Source organism: Lissotriton helveticus, chromosome 1_1, assembly GCF_964261635.1.
Source record: "Lissotriton helveticus chromosome 1_1, aLisHel1.1, whole genome shotgun sequence".
Taxonomy (NCBI): domain Eukaryota; kingdom Metazoa; phylum Chordata; class Amphibia; order Caudata; family Salamandridae; genus Lissotriton; species Lissotriton helveticus.
In genome coordinates this window covers 831,659,119-831,675,461 of record NC_136057.1, presented here as the reverse complement: position 1 = coordinate 831,675,461, position 16,343 = coordinate 831,659,119, and the positions used below count along the sequence as shown (strand labels likewise).

Here is a 16,343-nt window from a genome sequence, read left to right as displayed (position 1 = left end):
AAAAAAATGTAAGTACAATAACACTTGAAAGCCGGAGTTTATTAAATGCATCTTTAATCTACATATACTACCTTCCTTATGCATCTATATACCTTCTATGTACTTATGAATCTATATATGCATTACTTTTTTAGGTCTTGCTCTCGAGACTTATTGTCGTGGAGTTGCGTCTCAAGGGAGACAGACCGGGGCACGCGCGTCGATTTCCCATTGTGGGCGTGCACGCCCAGCCCCCCGGAGCCGTGTACATCTCCAGATTGCCAGGGTCAGCACACACACACACACACACACAGACACACACACACAGACACACACACACACACACACACACACACACAGACACACACAGACACACAGACACACACAGACACACACAGACACACACAGACACACACAGACACACACAGACACACACAGACACACACAGACACACACAGACACACACAGACACACACACAGACACACACACAGACACACACACAGACACACACACAGACACACACACAGACACACACACAGACACACACACAGACACACACACAGACACACACACAGACACACACACAGACACACACACAGACACACACACAGACACACACACAGACACACACACAGACACACACACAGACAGACACACAGACAGACACACAGACAGACACACAGACAGACACACACACAGACACACACACACCCCTTCACTCTCTTGGATCTGCGGCCTCTGCTCCTTCTACGTGTAGTCTCTTAGCATCAGTCACAGGAGGGCGGCGCTTGAGGCTGTAACTGCGCAGGTGCGTTGACGTACGGTCATGTGAGTCTCCAGTTCCGATGTCCGTGGTGCTTCCTAGTTCGTTTTCTTTTGCACTGTAAATAATTTGACAGCTGTGTACAACTTTCGCACGTTTGACTCCACATGGGGACCAGAGTCCAGATAAGCCCTGCTGTTTACCGTACTGACTGCCTACTCTCAGCTCATAATAGACGCCGGGTCTAACGTCACATTTTTGCACTTGCCCAGAAATCTAGTCTGGGGCGACCAGAATACTCGAGATGCCAGCTTCAGAAGACATTACAGGGACGGCAAAGGGATCGATATAGCATTTCAAAATGTTCAATTGTGCCTTTTGCTACAAAAACGGAAATCCTGCACTACGAGACACACAGAGCTCACTCACACCCACCATATCCGACCAGTGTCCTTCTGCCTTTTCGCTGTAGCCTGTAGTTGTTTACGCACCTCGTTCCTGACGTCACAGCCGGCGCTCTGCCGAAGCTGAGGGTGGTGCAGGGTAGGGCTCGCCACCTCCTGGCGGGCAGCACCATAGCAGAGAGCGCCGGCCTCGAGAATCACCGCATCAAGAGTTTCAAGAATAAGGGCCGCGATGTGGAGGTAAGACTACATGCCGCCGTTGGCTGCCACCGGAGGGGAGTGCGGACTAGAGGTAGGCTCCGGCCTTCCTGGGCGCGGTCTCGTGCGCAAGGGGCCCCATGAAGAGGTGAAGCTGTCCAGGTGCCACTAGGACCCACAGCTATCAGCGCTGAAGCTAGCGGGAGCCTATGCGGGGATTTAAAGCAAAGGGTGGGCGGGCGGGCCTGCCTTGAGTGCACTGACAGCCTCATAGAGGGGCCCGGTGTCCCCACCCCACCTTAGGCTCATTGAGCTGCTCTGTGACTGCTTGTTGTAAGGTTTGGGAGGTGGGCACAGGGATGAATTTATAATGTCGCAGCACTTTATAGCTACTCTAAGTATTAAGTATATTAATTAAGTAGCAGTTGGTGCCATCCATTGCACCCGTCCTCTTCCAAATGTTGGTATTTCGCCAGTCTCAGTTCCCGATCTTCAGAAGCACCTGGCATGCAAATTGCTTGGTTTCCTCTTGGTCGGAAGAGCGGCTGTACCAGACAACCGGTCTCCTGGGGAGGATGATTGCCCGTCTATTTTAGATTATTACAATCTTTGGGAATCTGTGTAGGATGGTTTTGCAAATGTTGTGCTTTGTAATCTTGTTTGGTTTACGTATATGTTGTTCAAAGCAATATTGTAATCATGGTCTGTTGTGAGAAAGTGACCGGGATCCTTGATAGGCGCATTAAGATTTTAATTTATAACCCACATAGCATCTGTCTAGAAATGCCACTCCTGTGCTGGCATGAGCTTGTCATAATTACTGATGGTTTTCTTTTAAAGGTGTGCATATAACATTTTGGCTGAGTGGGACTTATTGGAACCCAGTGCCACTAGTTAATTGACAATTTAATTAACGTGGCTGATTCTGACAGCCACTAGTTGTCACGCTGTCAATCCCGTTTGTCCTTTCTAGGAGCCACGCTAGAGTGACCTCATGGATGAGTCCGTTCCCATCAGCCTGTGCCTAGGACTAATTCTTAAACCTTTCACTCTATTTTGTTTAACTCCATGTACACTGCCGTTACAAAAGTAGTTTGTCTCTTATATTCAAGTTCATCTACATTTTTATGGTAGCTCTTATTCTCTCAACATATTCTAAAAGCTTGAACATATGATATTGTATTTATACAGCGCTTACTACGCCTGACGAGGTGTAGAAGTACTTAACGGCGAGGAGCACTCTACTTCGGAACCCAAAAAGGATTAGTGGTGGGTTCTTATGAGGAAATATGTTTTAATTTGAGCAGTGGACATGTATGTGAGTGTTAGTTGGGAGGTTGTATTTGACAGCCTGTCGACTCATTGTCATTTGTTTCAGCGCATTTGTTACACTGTTAAATGTATTGACTATCAATCCACAAGATCTTATTTCTGAGCGTCTCTAGTATTTTCCTTGAATCTAGTTCTGCTCCAAGTGAAATGACTGTCTTCTTAAACAGGCACATCATCAGGAGTATGTTTTGGGGAGCATGGCTCGCAGTAATAACAAGAATGTTTAAATGCATTTGGGCATACGTATAGTGAGTTCTTCAAGAGAATTTTATTAAAATGTAGTCTGTTCTAGTGTATTATATTATGTTTTAATCATGAATATCTAGGACCTTGTGTATCTTAAAGCTCGTATAGGAACGTTTAGCAAAAAATAATAGCATTGTACAGGTGGATATATTGCCCCCCCCACCCCACCCTAACTCCCCCACCCCACCCCAATGGGCATTTCTGGCACATCTATCTTTTAACAGTACCTTAAGCAAAGTAACATTCGTGATAGATGGAAATACGATATATGCTTTTTCTTTGTAACAATGATATTAAAGTCTCCCTCATAGTTTTTCGAAAACTACAGATGGTTCAGTTTGGGAGAGGACCATTGGCCTAAACAGGTGAGTATTTAAATACAACTTTATAGTGGAAATGAAGGCCCGTTTCCCTCAGAATACTTGTAAAAATGGCAGATGGGGCAATTTTTAAAGCGCATTATAATTTTGCCGATTTTTAGAATAGAAACCAGTAGACCGAAAATTCGTCATCGCAAAGTGGGGATGTCTTAATATTATGAATCTGATAGTCTTTTGTTGAAAAGTTAACTTGTGGCACTACCATTTTCGTAAGATCAATGCTACAAAATTGTAATTTCATAAGAAAAATATATTTTTTTTAGCAGTGCAGACTTTTCATGTTTTGTGCTATAATTTCTAAGCTGTCAGAGGCTTTACATGTTAGTTGCACAACCCTGGATTGTTGAACAAGACAATGTGCCATTTCTAATGAATGTGCCACAGAGCATCTACATGTTGCTCTGAGCAGAAACTATTTCTGTACTAGGGGTAAATACGTTTTGAGTTTGAAAGGCACAGCTATATGAGCTGCCTTTGCTCCAAATTTGTCCAACCCCAATGTTGATTATCCTGTAAGGACATACATCTATCATGAGAGCAACCCATACCAACAAAATATCCTGTAGTGGCTTAGGACATTCATGATTCTTTCTTGACAGATGAAGGAAACCATAAGTCTTTTCCTATTTTTGAAGTAACTTTGTATCTGTAGCTCAGACCTTACTTTAACCCACACTTCATGCAGTTTTTGCAGAAACTACTTGGAGATCTGCACGGAGAAAAGTCATCTTCACAATCGTTGCTTAAGTCTGAGAGCCATTTCCGAGTGGCGTTATTGGCATTTCAAGCAGGATTTCATCATCAAACACAGCCCGGAAGGTGCGCCGTGTAATCTTTCGTTTATTTGCTGTTTATCGTGGATGCAGCAAGTGTACTCAGCTGGAGTCGGAGTCGGAGTTGGGGAAAACGCCAGAGAGACGCCAGAGAGACGCCAGAGACGTCAGAGTCGCCGGATCTGTGTGAAGGCACACCGGGGGCAAGGAGGCACAGAGCCAGTAAAAGGACGTGAAAGGGGCTATAGCTACAGCCGCAGAAAATGAGATCTGGGAAAACGCGACAACTAGCGGATTGTAAAAAAAACCCCAAAAAAGGAAGGAAGACAAAAGATAAAACAACAGAGGACCAACTGAGCCCAAGGGAGAGGTTGGTGTCGGCACCTACGCCAGATGCTACAAAGTCTCCCACACGAAAGTCAGGGCTCTTAAAATTATTCTACCTAAAAGATCCCATCGCAGCGATCTACGCACCAACAGCTGAGGCTAATTGCTTGCCGAACCCCCTCTCTCCAACAAACGCACCTTCCCCACCGGCCGAACAACGGACAGATAAAATTAACGATCAGCAAAGGTCCAATTACTTAGTACAACCCAGGACCCGCTCACCACAGGGGAAATTAACGGTCGTCACCGCTCAAGTGCACCATCCATACCCCAATTCAGGAGCAAAAGGTTATACTGACAATTCAAAGGATATCGGGGAAAATAGCCCCGTAAGGGAAATCAGCCAGAGGGAGAAAAACAACACCACACCCACCAAACTGACTAAAGAAATGCCTCTTAAAGGCTTAACAAGTCCAAAGGACGGGCTAACAAGCCATACCAATTTAGTTACTACATCGCCGTGTGATGAGGCCCCATGGCAAAAACCACTGTTTTTATCAAATGACTTCGACTGGAGGAATTAACAGAGAATTTCCACGTACCTAGACACAAAAGGCAGAGCCCTACGTACTGATTTCAGTGCCAAACCCCAACATCTAAACCCGGGCTTGGCCATGTCCACTCCACGACATCAAATAGAAAACAGAGACCAACAAAACTTTACAATAAATGACAGTAACATTATGTCAATACATTTTAATCATCCAAATCCAACTGATCCAATAACAATTTCATCATGCAGCACGACAGGTCCAGGCTTTAAAGACCTAAGAAAGTCTCAAGAAGAGCCCCCTCTACACCATGGACGAGGACTTTATTAAGCTCTCTAGATCAAGCCATAAAAGCCCTGAACTTCCAACCTTCTAAAATGGAGGTGCAGATTGACCTATTTACGTTAGTGGCAGGCCATATCGCGGGCATAAACACAAAATTGGACGCAATCGCGACACTAATAACAAATCAGGGAAAATTCGAGGCTAATTCTTGCATTAACAAACTACCGTGCAACTGTGGATGTGGAACAATAATAGAAAAGTTAGCAAGCTTGCCGACAATCCTGACGGCGATCCTTGGGGAGGTGAAACTCTCCCGCAACCCGGTGGAAAAGGAATTTTTCCAAAGTCTGGAAAAGTCACCCTTCACCACTACTACGAGCAGAAAAGAGCCCATAACCAATATCCCGCATTAGGATACAGACCACAACCAATGGGAAGGCGAAGTTGATCCAGAAAGGTCGGCTAGAGTCAGTGAAGTAAAGCAGTACCCCAAAGAAGCCATTAGGGAGGAAAAACCAACAAAGAGACAAAAGAAAAAGGCCAGAAAAGCAAGATTAAAGTGCACACAGCAACAAAACACAGATCAAGGCGAATTCTTCCCGATCTTTAAAGAAAACACCCTGCAAAAAATTAATGTGTTAGCCTTGCCCACGCCTCAAGGCGACAAGGAGGGTCATCCTCATTCACCAGATAAGCAGGGCATTCAAAGCCTTAGGAGGGTTGTAAAACATTGCCAAGAACTTATTGAAACACCGTTGAACCAACCAGTTACAACAAACGTCTTGAAGACACGGGCACACATCCATCAAAAAGAAATAAGCTTCAGATGCAAGGGAAGCCCCTAAATCATGGCAAGGAATTAATGAGCCCACTAATATAAGCGAGAATGGAGGACCAGAGCAAACAAAGGTAAAACGTGATCCGGGAGAAAATTTTACAACGCAAAGTTTGCCCAAACAAATTTCTTGTAACCAGAACACACCTGCAAAACTGGTGACAATCATAAACGGAAAGCAAGAACAAGTATTAGATCGAAAGTCGAACAATGTACAATCACGCATATGTGTCACAGTTTTGGAAAACGAGCGCAGTTGCGCACTAGCCGATATGGAGTCCAAGCGCCCTCAAAAGGAGCAGTACAAATCACATCAAAATCATCGCTCAACAATCCTAACAAAATTGGAGAAAAGGAATCAGGAACAGGAAACCCACTCCACAAAATCCAATCTTTGTGATTTAACAAGTCAACATAAGATCGAAGTAGGCTTTGTACAAGGGTCTAAAGAACCCCCTTATCACTTTGACTCCCTCCAACATAAAATTATATTTACCCCAGAATACCCAACAAAGGGTCCACAGGACATCCTAAATCGAGGAAACCTGCTAAAACTGTTTCATGCTATACCAGCATTAAGCGAGATAACATCGCAGGATATACTGGCGGTCGAATTCCCAAAAAATCATTACCAGCCAGACACTGAAGACACTGTGACAACATGGGCCACAAAAGCTAACGTAGATAAGATTTTTTCCACAAAACATCTATTTGAGTCATGGGGTATATCGATCACCCAACATATACGCTCAGGATACCCCTATCCTTTACAAGTCATTAATTCCAAAGTAATAACGGGCAATGGGAAAAGAGGAGCCCCCTACTCTTGCCTACTAGGCGCACGTGCCTCCTCACCACAATCTTCAGGTACAAGGGATAAGGTTTACCAAAATGGAATGGAGCAAACAACAAGACTGCGTAGCCGGGACCGAATGGATTGGTCCTGGGTCCCCATGGCCCTGGGCAAAAAGGCAACCTAACCCGGAGCAAAATATTTTCCTGACAACTGGCATGAGGAAGGACAAACACAGTGCCAACGAACCAACGCGCCTCGTAATTTGCTCATGGAACGTACATGGGTTCCAAGAAATGGAGAGAGACCATGACACACTTTCCTTTTTTCAGCAACAAGACGTAATCCTGATACAAGAGTCGTGGAAACAAACACCGACCGTAATATCAGGATTCAAGGACTACCACATTTGGGCAGAAAGAACCTCTAAATTCGGACACCCAAGGGGGGGCCTGTCAACCTATATTTCCCAAAAATTCAACTGGGAAGCGGAAAAACTGGATGTGGGGTTAAATTGGGTTCAAGTGACTAAAATTTCTGACTCATTGATAGTTGGGAATGAAAAGTGGAATATGCTAATCATTAACGTTTACATCCATCCTGACAGGAAGCAACATGAAGAAAAGCACGCTAGTTTAGTCTCTCTGATAAAATTGTTGCAAAGACTACACTTAGTATGCCAGCTGTTCATCGCAGGGGACTTCAACTGCAATTTAACGCGGAAGAAGGGGGCAAAGGGAAACACACCTTTGACTAGTGGCGGTTCAAGACTAGTAACCAAGTTAAGAGAACTCGGTCTGACGATCTTGAACGGAAACACAAGGGGGGATAGGCCGGCAAGTATTACATACCTAAGTGGAAAGACTACCTCTATAATCGATTTCACCTTCGTAAGTGAAAAGCTCATCCCAAGCATTGAGACATTCCAAATTACTCAAAGGCCAGAAAGCGACCATTTCCCCCAACTAACTATCTTGAATACAGGGCCCACTTTGGCACCGAACATGTCCAGCCTACTACATCACGCCTCAAAATATAATTTAAAGAAACTAAAATGGCGAGGCGAAGGGATGGAAAATATCCAGTCTGTTGCAAAAATACGATTAGCCAACCAGGGGACCGAAAAAAAAGATCTGGTAAGAAACTGGGAGCAATTGACATCTGATTTGCTTCATAAGTTTCCAACAACGTCTGTGAAACAGAGTAAGCGTTCCCTCAAGAAGGATCCCTGGTTCAACATGGAATTAAGAACAAAAAAAAGAGGGGTCGCGAAAGAGGTCCGATCGTTAGCCCGAGAAAAAAAACTGGGGCGTAAGATAAATAAGGGAAACTTGATTGCAGCCAGAAACTCCTATAGAAAATCATTGAATGCAGCGAAGTCCGCCTACAAGGAAAGGTTGTGGCTAAATCTTCTAAGTGCAGGGAAACAGTCTAACAGTCGGGACTTTTGGGGCATTATAAATGAGTTAACCAAAGGATCAAAACTCCAACAGGAAGCAGGTGTGGGAGCCAGTGCCTGGATCGGGCATGTACAAACCTTGTATGGTACATCGGTCGCAGGCCCGATGAACGAGTTAAGGACAACTAACACAAACAAGGAAGCTCTGAGCAGATTAAACAAATCAGATATCAAAGGCCCAGAGACAGAGGAGAAATCAAAAGAAGAGCTTACACTTCCGAAACTAATAAATAGAGGCGATTTATGTAAAATAATATCAGGATTAAAAGCTGAAGGAGCGGCTGGCCCAAATGGGCTGCCAAACGCCTTTTTCAAATATGATCCGGCCTTTTGGGCTGACAACCTAGCACCGCTTTTTAACCATATCTATAAAGAAGATCAGATCCCGCCATCTTGGAAGGGCAGTGTCATCCACCCAATTTTCAAGCACGGTGATCATCGTAAACCAACAAATTATAGGTTAATATCGCTAATAGACGTGGAGGCAAAGCTCTACGCCTCCTGCATCCTTTTAAACCTCCAAGACTGGATCACAGAAACAAATATAATCCCCCGGATGCAAACAGGCTTCAGACAGAAAATGGGAACAATCACAAACCTGACTAGCCTGTCATTGCTAATGGACAGAGCGGCAGAGAAGGGAGCTCGGCTGTATGCATGTTTTGTTGACATTAAATCAGCATTCGACCGGATCAATAGAGAGCGACTATGGGAAAAATTAAAGACCTGGAATGTGCCGATCAATCTATTAAAGGCAATAAAGGCACTATATCAAAGCACTTGGGTAAGAGTGAAACTGGACAATGGAGCCCTTACAACCAGGAGCATACCAACGCACCAAGGCCTAAAACAGGGCTGTGTTTTAGCGCCCACACTCTTTAACCTCTTTCTTTCCGACCTCGCAAACGAGTTGGAGACGGACGAAGTTCATCCACCTTCACTGTCAAAACAACGTATTCCTTGTTTGCAATATGCAGATGATATAGTGTTGCTAAGTAAAACGCCCATAGGATTACAAAGAGCTCTTAACAAACTAGTGATATATCTGAATAAGGAAGGGCTGGACCTAAACAAAGAAAAAACAAAAGTGGTCCGCCTAGTAGACCCTAAAAAACTGAGATACACTTGGACGGCAAACGGGGAAAAAGTAGAAGAACAAGGGTCTTACAAATACTTAGGAATCATAATATCTCAGGGAGCAAAACAATCGGAGCACAAAACAGCATTACGTGCAAAAGCTCAAAACCTAATTTTTGCTTATCGCTTACTAAAAGCAAAAATGGATTGTCCGAACTACAAGCATCTGCTGGAAGTTATGTCAGCCCAAGTCTTGCCAACCCTTTCCTATGGTCTGGTCACCTGGTGCGGTAAGGAAGTAGACGTACTCAATGACCTACAAACTAAAATCTATAAGGCGGTTTGTAATCTCCCTAAAAGCGCCTCAGCTTCGCAAATAAGACTTGAATTTGGTCTGCAAAACCAGAAATATAGGAGCATGAGCGGCTTCGTAAAACTGTGTTACAAACTTAGAGCTGCAGATCCAGATTCAATGGACTGGTTAAACTGGGAAGAAATAAAAAAACGAGGGGAGGCCGGAATACCGTGTACTTGGGGAAAGTACCTAAAATTCTGCGTGTTGGAGTTGGAAGCAGCATGGGAAACCGGAATGGATAAAGCAGGTTTCAGTAGACTGGCCAATATATCAGCAAAAAAGAAATCTTTTCAAGAAGATAAAGGTATATTGAAAAAACGACGACATGGCTGGTCTATAATAAACTCCTTCACAGCGGGAAAACCATTACCCTACTTATCCTCCCATTTTAACAAAAATTTAAAAAGCGCTTTTTTGGACTACAGGATGGGCATCCACATTTCAAAGGACTTATCACCTTCCTGGAAAGTAACCCACCAGACTGAACATTGCCGACTATGTGGGTATAAATCTGAATCATTGGCCCACTTTCTGTGCGTCTGTCCGGCACTACTAGAACAGAGGCAAAGATTTCTGAAACACATCTTCATTAAACTAAATGTTCGCTCCTGCAGACAAGCCGTAATATGTTGGTTGGGAGCGAGTTCCATCATTATGGTGTGCAGAGGAACAAAATTTATGGCTGAGGTAAAAAAACAGCTGAGTTATGTCGAACAGGGGGAAGGTCAATAGGTGGGCTACTCGGCTCCAAAAAGCCAGGGTCCGTAATAGTCGTTTGTTTCCCCATATCAACTGGAGAACTGTAGACATGGGGAGGATCCCAGGAAGAAAAGTAATTTCAAAAATGTTATCTTTATTTCATAATTAGCGAGGAAAAACAACGTTAGAAAAATGAATTAAATTGTATTTTTATATATTTTTTATTTTTTTATTTTATTGTGTGTAATTGTAATAATTTTAATTAATTATGCAATAAAGACTTTGACTTTGACTACTTGGAGATCTGTGTGTAAAATGGTAATCTCCTTCCTGTCTAGACCATAGCTGACAGAGAAAAATGCCTTATTTGTGATTCACCATTTTTATCCACAAGTTTTAGGAGACCAACTCCCATAAGGACAATTTTTAGGTCTCGCTCTCGAGACCTATTGTCGTCGAGATGCCTCTCAAGGGAGACAGACCGGGGCACACGCGGTGAATCTGGTTTGTGGACGCGCACGTCCAGCCCGGCGCCTTGCACATCTGTTGCTCCACATTCACAGCCTCTCTCAATCACGCACGCACACACAGCCACGCTCACGGAAACACACACACTCACACTCACACACACACACACACCCTCCTCCCCCCTCTTACCTCACCGGGCTCTTCTTGTTTAACTCAATGCTGTGGAACATATTTGCAATCGTTGATCTTTACCGAGTTTATCATCAGTGGCTTATTATGTTTAAATAAGTTGAAATGCTTGTTTCAGGTGTGCGATCTCATCAAGGAGTAATCCATCTTTACTAAAAATAGTGGCTGTTACCACAGAAAAGGTATCTTGTGTTTTATGGTGGTGTATTCGATTGCAATGGTTTTAAGTAACTATGCAACTATTAAACTAATCACAGCAGCAGGAATGGTACTTCTTAGCCTAGAAGATCTTGTTGGAACAACGCATTAACGTTCTGTCTCGGTCTAGCTACATAGTCATTGAAGGAATACAAACTCTAGTCCATCTGAGCCCAACTCAAGTCAGGCAAACAAATAACCACACATATTACATCAATGGCCTCAATATCTGAATGCCCACTGCAATTCAGCACACATAACAGCTCAGTGTATTCTCACCCTCCGCATTCACAGTTTAGGTCGAAAGGCTGCAAGACATAACTCGCTTTAGCTAACAACTATGAGGGAATATCCCACGCCTTCCAAACTGAACATTCACACTAAATGCAATTCGGGGATCACATACCCGTGTAGAACCTCTGCTGGATGAATCCCAACCCACCATAACATTTAGGGTCAAGATGATAAGCATGCATCAGCACAAGCGGCATGTTCATTCAGGATATGTGTAGGGCCCACCAACAGGAGCAATAACTTATGTGCTGTCTATCTAACGCAACGTTTGTTAACTGCCAGTTCCACACTCACCACGTACACACACAAAACCCAAATGTATCATTCAGGCTGAGGAGGCACTTGGAACTTTGAAGAAAGTGAACCCCAACAATAATCCTTGCTCCCAATTTAAAGAAGTTACGGCTATGCTTTCTCGCAGTTTCTCTGTAACCCCAAGACTTGTAGCCCAAAAAATCCTCCGTTCCAAATGACGTTACCGTCTCCATATTATTCAATAGTGTCACCACGCCCCCCACTAAAAAAAAAAATTATAAGGAGACATTTAGGCCAATGCTGTCAGTCCAGCCACTCAAGCTACGACATGCCTAAACACAAGCACCAATCCAATCAGTAAAACAAGACTTAGTCAATTAAGTAACTTTGTGCTTGCTCCTATTGGAATAAAAAGCAGACCTTCCCGCTCAGTACGTATTACTTGTATAGAAACTAGCAAGGATTCTAAGCATACTCACCAAAGTACTCAACCAATACCGTCACTTTATAAATGACACCACCCAAATTATTATGGCATCACTTTACACTTTTACGCCTGTGACATCGCTACAAAACTTGACTAATTGAGTTAACAACTTCTCTAACAACATCCATATCAGCCACTAATCATCAGGTACGCTCCCCTACAGTCTCCATCTGCGCCAGCTTTTGCCCCATACTACCTGAAAACCAAGATCCCCGCTCAACAGCGCCCCTTACCAGTGACTAGGGCGGCCATCTTCCATCTTGGGTGTAAACGCCCTCAGCATGCTCCGTGCGGGGAGGGGTGCCATGCGAGGCAGCCGGAGGATGGGGTCTGTGCACGCGCACGCGAGCCCGGCACCGTGCACATCTCTTGCTCCGCATTCACAGCAAGTCAGTCTCTCTCAATCACGCGCGCACACACAGACGCACACACAGACGCACACAGAAGCACACAGACGCACACACACACCCACACCCACCCCTCCCCCCCCTTACCTCACCTGGTTCTTGTCGCTGGTGTCATCTCTGCATCATCTGGCACACGCGGAGCTTGTCATGGGAGCACTCGAGCTCCTCTGCCAGCACGACGCGGGGCTCTCCCCTTAGCCATGGGAGCCCCGCAGTGCTTTCTGATGTTCTTCACCCGGGCCCCGGGACTTCAGCTGCTGGACTTGGGAGGGCGGGGGCTGCCCGCGCATGCGTGGCATTTCTAACCGGGGCTCTTCGGAACGAAAGTTAAAAATGACGCGCCCTCCCAGCCCGGATACTGAGTTTGTTGTTGATCTCACAAATTATTTTGCATGCCTTGCTGAGCTCCTCTGTCTGTGCAGGGCACCCGTAGCTAAGGAGGCCGGCAGCGTCTCTGCGCATGAAACAGTTTGAAGAACTGTGAGTAACACCTGCTTTTTTGCATCTGCCACCCCATGCTTCCTTTGTGCACCCTGTATAACCTTGTCTTCGCATTCACTGCCCTGATCTGGCCTGTCGGACCCCCATTGCCTACTGTGTTCAGGGCTGGTGATTGCTGCCTTTGTGAGCTGGCGAGTGAGGCTGTAGTGCCATGCTTGCTGAAGCGTTGGTATCTGTTTTGCATTGTGGGAGGCGAGGTGTCCTGGGTGTGGGTGGTGTCATGAAGGTGCAACGGCCAAGGTGTGCTCTACAAGGAAACTTCTCAAATGCACTGCTAAAAAGGGTGAAGGACGCGTGCAGCACAAAATAAATGTTTGCTAATGTTAGGTGTGGTTCCTGTTGGTGGTATGCTCACCCGCTGTCGTTCCTGCCCAGAGTTGGCTCACACATTGCGTTACACAGCCTTTTGGCTTCCTTTTCCTGGTATAGTGGGCTTTAATCGTAAAGTGCACCCATTGGTCTTTAAAAGCTGAAGTGTTCGCTGCTTTTATCATCACTTGGTCAGGCTCCTCTGTGATGATCTTTCTATAGCTTCGATGAGCTGGTGCCTTTCCTTACATTGCATACAGCGAGTATTGTCATCTGCCCAGTCTCACAATTCATCAATACCTCGGGAAAATGAACTGACTGTCTACCCTTGTTCTACCCTTTGCTTCCTGTTTCCTTTGCGCCCTATCATCTGCCTCTCTCCTTCCCCTGTCTCCTCTCTTCCCTTGTCTCCCTTCCCTACTGGTCTGCTCTTCCCTGCCCCTCATCCCCTCTTGTGCCATCTTTCTACTCTGCTCCTCTCCTCCTGTGCCCCCTCTTCTCTCCCCCCTCATCCTCTTTCCTCCTCTCCTCCTGTGTCCCCTCCTCTCTCCTCCTGTGCGCACTCCTCTCTCCTCCTCTCGTCCTGTGTCCCCTCCTCCTGTATCCCCTCCTCCTGTGTCTCCTCCTCTCCTCCTGTGTCCCCTCCTCCTGTGTCCCCTCCTCTCTCCCCGTGTGTCACCTCCTCTCTCCCCCTGTGTCCCCTCCTCTCTTCCCCCCCTCATCGCTCATCCTCTCCTCTTGTGCGCCCTCCTCTCGTCCCATGTCACCTCCTGAAATGATGAGATGAGGTGAGGGGGAGCAGAACTGATGGTTTCTGAAACAACCGAAAATACCATGACAGCATGTAGATGTTGCATGAAAAATAAAAGGGATAATGTCCTTTTACATGGAAGGGTGTGAATAAAACTAAGCATCCCAAACATCGTGGACTCAACATTCACTTTATTTCATTGCTACGTCACTCTCCAGCGCAATGCCATAATGCTTCTTCAGTGTAACTGTATGGTATCTCCCCAGACAATCCTAGAGTAATGCAAGAGCATTTCGCCACTGCATCAACAGGACAGCTCGCTGGTGCATATTTAAAACATCTCCTGGTGCAGTGTAACACATCTTTCCTGTGCAAGGGCGGATTTTTGGTTTTGGGAATATGGCATGGAAATAGATCCGAGGAACAGAGGGGTGCTTACCAAAGAATATTACTACAGCAAAAATATCTCAAACCCCGATGTACAATACATGTATCCAGGGCAATAAACAGAAGGGCATGTCGCTGCTACTTTGTCAAAGCATCTTCACGTGCAACACCACAGCATGTCTTCAGTGAAATGTTCAACTATCTCTCCATCTATGTCTTCCGCGTTTTCAAAGAGCATCTCAATTGCGCATTTCAAGAGGATGTCTTTGGCCAAGGCAACAGCGGGTCATCTCTTCAGTGAAATGCCTGATTAACTTTCCAGCTGTCTGGTACAAGGGATTTCCCGTGTAATTCAACAGCATCTCACACGTGCATTGCAAGAGGATTTTTCGCGCCACATAATTACATTCTACTGAATGCAACACACACACCACACAATACCACTCAGTGCCACATAATTATATGCTACATAATTACACTGCACTCAATGCAACATACACTCCAAACAATACCTCTCAGTGCCACATAATTACACGCCACACAATTACACTCAACTAAATACAACATACACTCCTCATAATACAACTCAGTGCCACATAATTACACCAACATAATTACACTCTACTCAATGCAACATACACTCCAAATACCACTCAGTGCCACATAGTTACATGCCACATAATTACACTGCACTCAATGCAACATACACGCAAAATACCACTCAGTGCCACATAATTATATGCTACATATTTACACTGCGCTCAACGCAACATACGCTCCAAATACCACTCAGTGCCACATAAATACACGCCACATAATTACTCCATCTATCTATCTATCTATCAATCTATCGCCCCCACTCTATCTATCGCCCTCACTCTATCTATCTATCGCCCTCACTCTATCTATCTATCGCCCTCACTCTATCTATCGCCCTCACTCTATCTATCTATCGCCCTCACTCTATCTATCTATCGCCCTCACTCTATCTATCTATCGCCCTCACTCTATCTATCGCCCTCACTCTATCTATCGCCCTCACTCTATCTATCGCTTAACGCTATCTGTCTATTTATCGCACTCACTCTATCTATCGCCATCACTATCTATCTATCTTTCGATCGCCCTCACTCTATCTATCGCCCTCACTCTGTTTATCTATCACCCTCACTCTATCTATCTGCCACCCTCCCTCTATCGCCCGCCCTCTATCTATCTATCGCACTCACTTTATCTATCTATCGCACCACCACAGCATCACTCAGCACCACCACAGCATCACTCAGGGCACCACAATATCACTATACGCTACCACAGCATCACTGAACGCCACAGCATCACTCAGCGCCACCACAGCATCAATCTGTGCAACCATTCAACAACAACTGGTTCAAATATGTTCTATCAATGTTTTAAGCTTTATTACAAATGTCACAAAAAGATGTTAATATTTCACTTCTGTTCTTGGATTTTCGTCACAATAAAATACACTGAACATAATCTTCACAAAACTTATTTACAAAAGTTTAAGCTATTGCCATTATAAATTACAATAACTTTTATTTAAGTATGTTATTTAAAAAAAATTAAAAGCCATTGTTATTTGTATTATCAATACATCTAAGTCACGTAAATACAAA

At 44.8% G+C, this 16,343-nt stretch overlaps 1 protein-coding gene across 2 annotated transcripts in view; it reads left to right on the top strand.

Annotated features, from left to right (window-relative positions):
- The window catches only part of WASHC4 (WASH complex subunit 4), a 1,268,393-nt gene that overhangs the window by 16,433 nt on the left and 1,235,617 nt on the right, over window positions 1–16,343 (top strand). The gene's annotated exons all lie outside the window — the stretch shown is intronic.